The following is an 11,318-nucleotide window of genomic DNA, read 5'->3' as shown; positions in this document are numbered from 1 at the left end:
AGCTGAGATAGGTGTGTGTTTGTTTCCAGCTGTTTGCAGAAAGCTCTTTATCCTGGGCAAAACTACTTTGTAAAACTATTAAATCTTCCAGAGGCAGGTCATTGTTTAAATCATGACGAATTATTATGAGGGAAATTAAGTGAAACCAATCAGCTAGTGACTCCACATAAAAAGACTAAAAGTGCATATGTTTTACCATATAACATAACAAAACCAATCTCTGTTTCCTGAAGTTATCCTAGTTTTATTCACAGAAAGTTTGTTGTTACCTTCCTTAAGAGAACTTTACAGCAACATTCAGCTTTTCTATGAAATATCTGGAATCTTAATTAATGTGTGCACTTCCTTTTTCTTTACAGGAAGCTAAAAACTTCAGAGTTCAAGAGACTGGGAAGAAAAATAACACACTGAAAAGCATTCTAGAAAATTTACTGCAGGAAATGGCTTTTGGCAGAATAGCAGATATTCAAGTTAAAAATAGATGGTTTGGTTTGTTGTTTTGTGGTCTTTAAATATTTTAAAAATTCTAACTGTATAGAAATTCATTAAGATGTATAGAATTTGGGTCTATTTTATGTTTTGCTGTGATTTGGTTTTAATTTGCAAGTTATTTATAATAAAGACTTTATAAACTTTATTATAAAAATCTTGCAAATAAAAAATCACATATTCAAATTAGCCTGACCCAATGCCTTTAATAAAGCTTTAATAAAATTGTCAAAAATAAAACAAGGAAAAATGTTTTTTTACAACCTTGTACATGAATCTCAGTCACATAGGCAGAGATCCAAGCTTCTTGGTGGCTGCTGTAATACTGAAAGAGCTATGTGCCTGTAAGGACCTCCTCAGAATAAGTACCCTTACAGATGATCCCACAATGTAGTTTTCGTCTTTTCTAGTATGTAAGATCTAAAATTGAAAACAGTAACAATGGAACTTCTTTCAGATATAAAAAACACCTCTATACCTAAATCTGGTTAGCACAACACAGAGACAAGGTTGGAGAATCAGTTGAGGGCCCCACACAAATGTGCATCTCAGGTTAGGCCTGGGGGCTGGCTATGGTGAGACTGGGCTAGACTCAGCCAGACTGAAACAGCATAAAGGATGTGCAACCCAGGCTAATCCTGGAGTTTGGATATGGCAGAGAGTGAGTTGTGCTGCAGCAGTCTCAGTAGGCTAGGATGGCGCACAGGATTTGTGACTAGGGACAGTGGAGTAAGCATTCTGGACTGATAGGAAGTTGTACAATCAGGGCCAATCTTATAGACTCGGAATAGTGTGTGCAAAGATTATCAGTCTTGTCTGCTCCTTGGCTAGACCTGGATGATGAATATGTCACAAACAGGGTAACTTCAGGCAGACTTCTATTATTGTTTGCTTGCACTTCATGGATTGATTCTCACCCTCTTTATATTTGCTAAGGTTTTTACTCATATTCTCTTTAAACTGCTCAGATCCTTTCATTATGTTTATGATTACTCTGTTAAACTCTGTGTCTTGGGGCTCATCTAGGCAATTATACCCGGAGAACAGTTATATAGGACTCATTTGTGTGTGTGTGTGTGTGGTGGGGGGAGGCATATTATTTTATCCTTTCACATTGATTGTGGTTTTGGCAACTGACTGGTCTTGTGAATTCTTTCATTGTGTTTCTGATGGGAGATACTAGGCTGCTTTTGTTGAGTCTAAGCCTGGTTTGATTTTGCTGTTGCTCAAGCTTGGTTTGTTTCAGATCATTTATAAAGAGCTAATAGTTCAGTCCTTAGATGTTCAGTGTTGGTTTGATCAGAGTTATGGGTATGATTCCAATTCAATGGTAACCAAGGAAGGGTCTATGTGGGACTCCTGCCCGGGTCTGCCTGGACTGCTGCAGGAGATAAGATACCTGGGTTTTATGTCACAACTTCCTTAAAGATTAAAACCTTTCATCTTTGAGGGAAGCTCATGAAGACACAAGATGTTAAAGGGAAGGTCAAAAATTATTTTTTAAGACAACAGTTTACAGGAAAATGAAACAATAGCCTATCCTAAGAAGAGATGAAACATCTTATTCTAAAGAGAAACATAAGCTCAGGAACTCAAAGGCTTCAGGAAGTCCCTGAAGTGGACTAGATTCACTTGGTCTCTTCCTCCCAAACATGTATAAGCCATAAAGATTTGTCTGAAAGAACTTGAGACCAGTAGACCAGGCTAGAAGAAGCAGAGCTGAGATGAGCTTCCTGGGACTTCAGGCCAACTGAATTACATTGAAAGAATGTTTTGCATGTTGGAATGCCTGCAGAGAGTGCAGTGAGCTTCAGGTTTCCAGCTTCCATCAGTTGTCACCCATGCTGGGATCAGAGCTGATGATGCAGCTGCCTTTGAGTCATCTTTGCTCTTATCAGTTACCTCTCACCTATGCTCCTGTAAGCAGCTCAAAAAAAAAAAAAATTCCCCTAACTTTGTTTCTCTATCCAGAGTGAATAGACATTTGTTTATCTCTCACCAGGAATAATGATGTCAGAAACACCTAGTTGGATCTGGAAGTGTGAAGTGTTCATCAGGGATATGGCACACTCATTTCTCTGGATCACAAGTGGCATGGTGTGAGCTAGACTTTCCAGTAGTGTGGGGGCATCATGATAGTGGGAGTCTGGGTCACTCACTAGGGTAGGCTGGTGGGCATGACCTGAGCTAAACCGGGGTCAATGTACACAATGGAGCAAATTTCTCACTAGAAAAGAACCACAAGACCATCTCAGAGTAGTGGGTAGACAGAAGGGCACGGCACAGCTCACCTCCTTAATATTTGCCCACTCCCTGTATATTTTACAAGTTAATTGTGATATAAAATATTTCAATTAGTTCAATTTAATGTCTGAATATAGTTTATTACAAATAACTTTCAGAAAAACAGGTGTCTTAGCTCTATCTTTTCTGAAGAAAGTTTTTTCAATCTTTTCTTCCAATATTAATTTTCCATGGAATACAATATAAGGAGATTTTGTTGTTTGCTTATTTTAGCTAATATATTATTTATTAATATAAATTGAAAGTTGAAATGACCATATCCATCCTCTTAAAGGTATGCAATAAGAATAGTTAAAATTGGGTGGGGAATAATTGCTCAGTGTAGTACACTTGCCTGACACACACAAGCCCTTGAGTTTAATCTCAAGTGTGCATGTTCTTACACACACACACACACACACACACACGAGTGATGGGAGATGTCATTCTGTATATGTTTCTCATACTGGTTAATGAATAAAGCACTGTTGGCCAATAGGAAAGGAAGATAGGAGGGACTAGGAGACAAGGAGGAAATAGGAAGTAGTAAGCAGGGTCAAGATGGAGAGACTGGGGAGACCAGACACCTGCCCCACTCCCCGGTAAGGAGACCACTTGGAAATACATAATACATCTTCTTAGGATCCCAATAACAGCGTCCCCAAATTCCCAAATATTATTTATAAATGTTTGTTTTCATTTAAATGGGCTTGGTTATAAATAGTTAATGATCACACCAATATTCTTTTTAAAGGTAAAAAGGGGATTATGGTATAGAAATGAATACTTTGTTTTGGAATGGATTTTTATTTATTGATACAATTTAAGGTCAATCTTATGATGTGTATATTCTCCTTTTGTTTAGGTATTGTGTTTATTGAGCTCAGTTAGAAATATAATGTATAATGTAGTACAGATTATAGCTAATTACCTATGATAGTCAAAACTTAGAGTTAAGTTAGTTAGGTTTTTCAAGATACACAGAGATGTATTTTATATAGATAGGAATTCTTCAAACCTTTCAAAGACCTACAGAATATGGCATTTAAAATGGCTTAGGGTTTTTCTTGACAGTGAGACATAATTGCTCCTGGCAACACCACCTGCATCAGAAAGGAAGATGGACATTGAAGAAACTCGTTATGGAGTTTACTTCCAATATGGCAAGACTAGCCATTTGGACAAGATACTGCTCTTGTCTGGACTGTTTGACTTTGTGCAATATAAACTGGACATGCAGGACCCACAGAAAATTGATTGCTGATTCAGGATGGACATTGTTACAGAGTTCCTGCTTCATGGAAGAGTCTTCCAGACAGTCTGCAAGACACAGAGAAAAGTGACTGACAAACTGCCAATACAAGAAGACAGTTTAAAGTGTTCTGCTTTGATGAAGAGTTTGCCAGACACACTATGGCCTATGGGCTGAAGATGGAAGATCTTCATTTAAGGCAGTGAGTTGTCTCTGTCATTTCTAGAGTTTATATACTATCCTTCTGTGGTCTTTGAAGGAGTTGAAGATAGATAGTTATGGTTATAGTTTTCCTTAGTTAGGATTCAATGATAAGGTACATATAGGACTTTAGACTCACAAAGATAAAATAGATGATGGAATATTTTCTTCAAATCTTACTAAATGTTAATGGACTAAATATTGTTAACTGTGATTCTTACTTGATAACTGTTGTGTTATATATTTTGCTATTTTAAGCTTAAAACCCTTCTTTTTATTTAGACAGAAAAGAGGAGATGATGAGAGATGTCATTCTGTATATGTTTCTCATACTTGTTAATGAATAAAGCACTGTTGGCCAATAGGAAAGGAAGATAGGAGGGACTAGGAGACAAGGAGGAGATAGGAAGTAGGAAGGAGAGGTCAAGATGGAGAGTCTGGAGAGAACAGAAAGCCGGCCGGCTCCCTGGTAAGAGAAGTCCACGTGAAAATACATAGATCAGCAGAAATTGGTTAATAATTAAGACAGAGCTAGCCGATAAGAAACAAGTAACTGGCCAACAGAATTGTATCTAATACAGAGTCTCAGAGTGTTAATTGGGGTTGGCACGGTGGCGGGACAAGACCAGGTGGCGGGCAGAAAAACCCTACTCCTTACACATGACACATGAGAGAGAGAGAGAGAGAGAGAGAGAGAGAGAGAGAGAGAGAGAGAGAGAGAGAGAGAGGGCACAACATCAAACTTCAATATAAGAGTTCCAAGGCACTAGGTAGTAGAAGTTTTAAATTACAAAATATTCAGAGTTGACAAAACTATAAACTTACAGAATGTTTTACTGTTTTTGATACTGGTTCATCCACATGAAGTTCCAGGGTTCCCCACATTGTCTAGGAGAGGTAGATATAGTGTTCTGAAAGAACCCTATACTAAGAAGTAAAAGTTTCTGCACAAAATACTCCCTGGTTTTTGTATGTTGGCAATACAAGTACTCTTTGAAATACCAGCATCCAGGTTTTAGTTTGTTTAAGCCTCTTTCATAAAACATTGCACGATTTACTCTGTACACACGTCAGTGCTCAATTTGAATTTTTGTAGGAAGAACAGGAAATTTATACTTCACAGATTACAAGGAATGACTTTGCATAGGAAATAGCACTTATCTGCAAGCTCTAAAATTCCAACAGCCTTATTATGTTGCTAGGCAGTTAGTAAACAGACTATGAGTTTGTGTTGTGTGTGTGTGTGTGTGTGTGTGTGTTTAATGTGTGTGTATGTATTATTGAGACTTGAAGAAGATCATTACACTCATCTAATAACATGTAAAAGATAATTTATATTTGCATATAGAACTGGCATTTCAGAACATTATTCACTATTAATATTGTTTCAATTTTTACTGTGAAAAGTTTCACTTTCCCTCTCCTCTCTCTTATTCCATAGACTGTTGTATTTTTGTCATCCTTTATATGGAGTATGATTCTTAGTATAATATTGAACAGAAATAATGACTCATTTTTATTTTCTTAATGATTAATTTTTTAGTTCTTTATTAGTGTTTGTTATAATCTGATGGGTTGGTGGTAAGATATTTTTGTCATTTTGTAAGCTACCTTTTACCCAAATCCTGGTGCACTTTATTCTACAGAAGCTTTTTAGCTTCACATGGTCCCATTTGTTAACTGTTAGCCTGTGCTATTGGATTATGCTTAGAAAACCCTTTCCCATGGTCTTTTTTTTTAATTAAATTTTATTTAAATTAAGAACTATCTTATTTTACAGATCAATTCCAGTTCCCTCACCCTCCTGTCCTCCTACTCTCACCCCTCCATCCACTCCTCAAAGAGAGTGAGGTCTCCCATGGATGATCATCAGTCTGTCACAACATTTGGGGTATGGCCTAGGCCCTCCCCCATGTATCTAGGCTGAGAGAGTATCCCCCCATGGGGGAATGGGTTTGCAAAGCACATTCAGGTATTAGACATAAATACTGGTTACACTGCCAGAGGCACCATAGACTGTCCAGGCTCCCCAACTGACACCCATATTCAGGGAGCCTGGTTTAGTATTATGATTGTTCCCCAGCTGTCCTTGAGCTCCCACTTGCTCAAGTCAGGTGATTCTGTGGGTTTCCCCAGCATTATCTTGATCCCTTTGCTCATCACTCCTCCCTCTCCACAACTGGATTCTAGGAGTTTGGCTCAGTGCTTAGCTGTGAATCTTTGTTTCTGCTTCCATCAGCTACTGGGAAAAGGCTCTATGGTGGCATTCAAAGTAGTCATCAATCTCATTCTAATGGAAGGGCATTTAAGGTAGCCTCTCCCCTATTGCTTAGATTCTTAGTTGGGGTCATCCTTGTGGATCCCTGGAAATTTCCCTAGTGCCAGATTTCTCATTAAACTCATACTTGTTCTCTCTATTAAGATATCTCTTTCCTTGCTCTCCTCTACTCTTCCCCCAACTTGACCTTCCTGATGTCTCATGTTCTCCTACCCCCTTACTTCTCCCATTCTTGTTTTTCCTAACTTCCTCCTCACTTCCCCATGCTCTGATTTGCTCAGGAGATCTTGTCCATTTCCCCTTCTCCAGGGGTCTTGCTTATTTTCTAGCTTCTCTAGGGTTGTGGATTGTTGGCTTGTTTTCCTTTCCTCTATGTCTAGTATACACTTTTGAGTGAGTACATACCGTGTTATCTTTCTGTATCTGTGTTATCTCAGTCAGGATGGTTTCTTCTCTTTCCATTTGCCTGAGAATTTCAAGATTTAGTTGTTGTTGTATTTTCCCCCTTTGTTATTGTTGTTTTTCCTGCTGAGTAGTATTCCATTGTGTAAATGTACCATATTTTCTTCATCTATTCTTTGGGGGCATCTATCTAGGTTGCTTATAGGTTCTGACTATTACAAATAATGCTGCTATGAACATAGTTGAGCAGATGTCCTTGTGGTATTAATGTACATCCTTTGGGTATATGTCTAAGAGTGGAATTACTGGATCTTGAAGTAGACTGATTTCCATTTTCCTGAGAAAACACCATTCTGATTTCCAAAGTGGCTGTACAAGTTTGTACTACCACCAGCAATGGACGACTGTTCCCCTTTGTCTATATCCTCTCTAGCATAAACTGTCCTTGATGTTTTCTATTCTAGCCATTTTGACAGGAGTGAGATGGTATCTCAGAGTTGGTTTGATTTGTATTTCCTTGATAACTAAGGATGTTGAGCAATTTCTTTTTCTTTTCTTTCTTTTTTTTTAATTTAGAAACAATTATTTTACATATCAACCACCCCATTTCCTCTCCCTTCAATCCTTCCATACCTCCCTACTAACCCCCCCAACCCACCCCAACCCAATCCCCAACCCGAGGTCTTCCATGGGGGAATTATCAAAGTCTGTCACATCATTTGGGGGAGGTTCTAGGACCTCCTCCATGTATCTGGACTGAAATAATATCACTCCATAGGGAATGGGTTCCCGAAGTCCATTAGTGAACTAGGACAAATACTGGTTTCACTGTTATGAGGTCCCATAGACTGCCCAGGCCTCCTAACTGGAACCCACCTTCAGATGGTTTTGTTCAGTCCAGTGCTGGTTCCCCAGCTTTACAACTGGAGTCTGTGCTCTCACTAGTTTAGGTCATCTGATTCTGTAGGTTTCTCCAGCACGGTCTTTGCTCATCTCTCTTCCCTGTCTACAACTGGATTCTAGGAGCTTGGCTCAGTGCTTAGCTGTGGATGCCTGTTTCCCATACCATCAACTACTGGATGAGTGCTCTAGGATGGCAATTAAGGTAGTCATCAATGTCATTATAGGAGAAGGGTATTTAAGGGAACTTCTCCACTACTGCCTAGATTCTTAGTTGGTGTCATCTTTGTGGATCGCTGATCATTGCCCTACTGCCAGATTTCTCTTTAAACCTATACTGGCTCCCTCTATTAAGTTTTCTCTTTTCTTGCTCTTTTCTATTCCTCCACTGTCTCAGTCTTCCTGATCCCTCTTATTCTCCTCGCCCCTCCTCTTCTCACCTTCTCATTTTCCTATGTTTTGAACAATTTCTTAAGTGCTTTTTGACTATTTCAGATTCCTTTATTGAGAATTCTCTATTTAGTTCTGTACCCCACTTTTTAATTGGATTTTTGGTGTTTTGGTAACTAGCTTCTTGAGTTCTTTGCATATTTTGGAGATCAGCCCTCTGTCAGATGTGGGGTTGGAGAATAACTTTACCCAGTCTGTGGGCTACCATTTGTCCTTTTGACTATGTCCTTTGCCTTACAGCGGTTTCTCAGTTTCAGGAGGTCCTCATTTATTAATTGTTGATCTCAGTATCTGTGGTACTGGTATTATGTTCAGAAAGCAGTCTCCTGTACCAAGTCCTTCAAGGGTACCTCCCACTTTCTCTACTAAGAGGTTCATTGTGACTGAATTTATGTTGAGGTTGTTAATCCATTTGCACTTAAGTTTCGTGCATGGCAATAGATATGGATCTATCTGTCATCTTCTACATGTCAACATCCAGTTATGCCAGCACCTTTTGTTGAAAATGCTTTCTTGTTTTTTTCCCATTGCATAATTTTAGCTTCTTTGTCAAAAATCATGTTTTCATAGGTGTATGGATTAATATCAGGATCTTTAATTTGATTGCATTGGTCCACTGTCTGTTTTTGTGCCAGTACCATGCTGTTTTCATTACTATAGCTCTATAATAGAGCTTGAAGTCAGGGATGGTGATGCCTCTGGAAGTCCTTTTATTGTACAGGGTTGCTTTTGCTATCCTGGGTTTTTTGTTTTTCCATATGAAGTTGAGTATTGTTCTTTCAAGGTCTGTTAAGAATTGTTCTGGGATTTTGATGCGGATTGCATTGAATATGTAAACAGATTGCTTATTCGTAGTTCCTTTTTTGTGAACCCGGAACAAAAATCCTTGAAGCTGGGCTTTTAGAGTTTTTGATACATATGTTTATGGAAACAAAGCAGCATACTACTGAACTGAAATTCTGTGAAGGAAGAAACCAAGTGGAAATCAAAACATTCCTAGAAGTAAAAGAAAAATGAAAACACAGTGTCCTGGCTAATATTAGTTAACTTGACACAAGATAGAGTAGTCTGAGAAGGAGCTTCCAATGTTTCCTTCAGACTGGCATATAGTTAGTTAAGCCTATGGTGTATTTTCTTGATTGATGACTGGTATTGAAGAATCCAGCCTACTGTGGACAGTGACATTCTTCAGTAGGTTCTCCTAGGGTGTACAAGAAAGCAGGCCAAATAAGAGAGGAATATCAAGCAAACTAGTAAGCAGTTTTTCTTTAGTTACTACTTCCAGGTTCTTGTTGTTAGTTCCTGCCTTGACTTTCTCTGATAATGGATCTTTGTAATCAGTAAACAAAATAAACACCTTCCTCCCAAAGTTCCTTTTGGTCATGGTGCTTATATGGCCAGGGCAATAAAAACCTAAATTGGATGTACAACATATCAAAATCTACAGGACACAATAAAAGCACTTGTAGGATGAAAAGTTATAACACTGTGTGCCTACATAAAAAAAAATGAGAGATTTCAAATTAATAACTTAATGATACGCCAAAAAAGAGCTTAGAAAAATCTTACCACCCAAATTAAATGCAAAATGACAATCAAAATCACTGCTGAAATTAATGAAATGAAAATAAAAATATGCAAAGGAGCAATGAAACCAAGATTTACTTCTTTGCAAAGATTAACACTTTTGACTTGACAAACCTTGTTAGCATTTTTTATATGCACTGCCTGGTTCTGTTTAGTTTTCTGTGTCTGGGAACATTTTAACTCTTTTGTATTTCAGAAGGACTGTTTTCTAAGTACAAATATTGCTGGGATTTTTGGTAGCATGATTTTATTAGTTTGTCCTCTGGTTTTCTTTAGAGTCTTGGTACTGTATTCTGAACACATCACTTTAATTGCTCTTTTGGCCATCACATTGTCTTTTGCTGAGGAAAAAAAAGTTTGCTAAGGAAAAAATTGGCTGCTTAGTAAAGCTTTCTACCTCTGAGTATAACAGCTTTCATTTGCAATTTGTAATACGTTGTCTTTCTCCTTGTATTTCTTTAGTTTGGTTATAGTGTGCCTTCATTTCCCTCCTGATTATCTTGCTTCAGGCTTATTGTGTTCCTTTATTGCAATTAAATATTTTTCATGAATCTTGGGAAAAGCACTCAGATGTTTATCCAAATTGTTAAGACTTCTAGGATATTTTCAGTTTATACATCCCATTTGTCATTTAGTGTACTCTGACTTAGTATAATATGTTTGTACTTCGGTTCCGTTTTGAGTTTCAGCCTCCCTTGTCCTGCATCTAAATCTGAGTCCAAACCCTAAGGACCCTGACATGTACCAACACTTACCAGAACTTTCATTGACAAGGGTGTGAGCAATCCTCATGTGCCAAGCCATCACTTCATGCATTTTAAAGGTACCTTTAAGTTAAGATATAAAGCCATGGCTTTCATTTTGTTACTTTTGTATATAGTGGATCAGCATATTTTGTCTGTCATTCTTTCTCATCTGCTATTTTTCATATCCTCAACTCAAATAGTCCTTTTCTTCTCCTCCTCCTCGTCCTCCTCCTTTTTCTTTTTTCTTTTTGTTTTTTGCTTTAAGGTTACATAGATTCCATTACCCTCTCTTGTTATCCTCCCCCTGCCAGTTCTTCCCATTTCATTTTCATGTCTTACATGCACACACACCCTTGTACCCATACACACATAACCATTTATGTGAATTTAAATCTAGACTTCTTTTTGTGTACATAACTAAGACTTTGGCATTTTGCAAAAATATGAATGGAGCTGAAAATTGTTACATGAAACAAAATGAGACAGACATAAAAAGATAAATATTGAATGTTGTCTCTCATATGGTTGGTTCATAACCCTGTTAACATTCATAAATATTCCCAACAAATCAGTATAGTGATTTTTGTACCTTCACTGCTATCTGTCTAATATTTCCAAATAGATTGCACAGCTGTGCTTCTGTAGTTGCACAGTGGAGGCAATCCTTTGACTCACACATTAATGGAATGTATAGTCTGAACTAAGATATTTTTAGAAATATTATTGATGT

Source organism: Phodopus roborovskii, unplaced genomic scaffold (assembly GCF_943737965.1).
Source record: "Phodopus roborovskii unplaced genomic scaffold, PHOROB, whole genome shotgun sequence".
Taxonomy (NCBI): domain Eukaryota; kingdom Metazoa; phylum Chordata; class Mammalia; order Rodentia; family Cricetidae; genus Phodopus; species Phodopus roborovskii.
Note: the sequence above shows the minus strand (reverse complement) of the source record.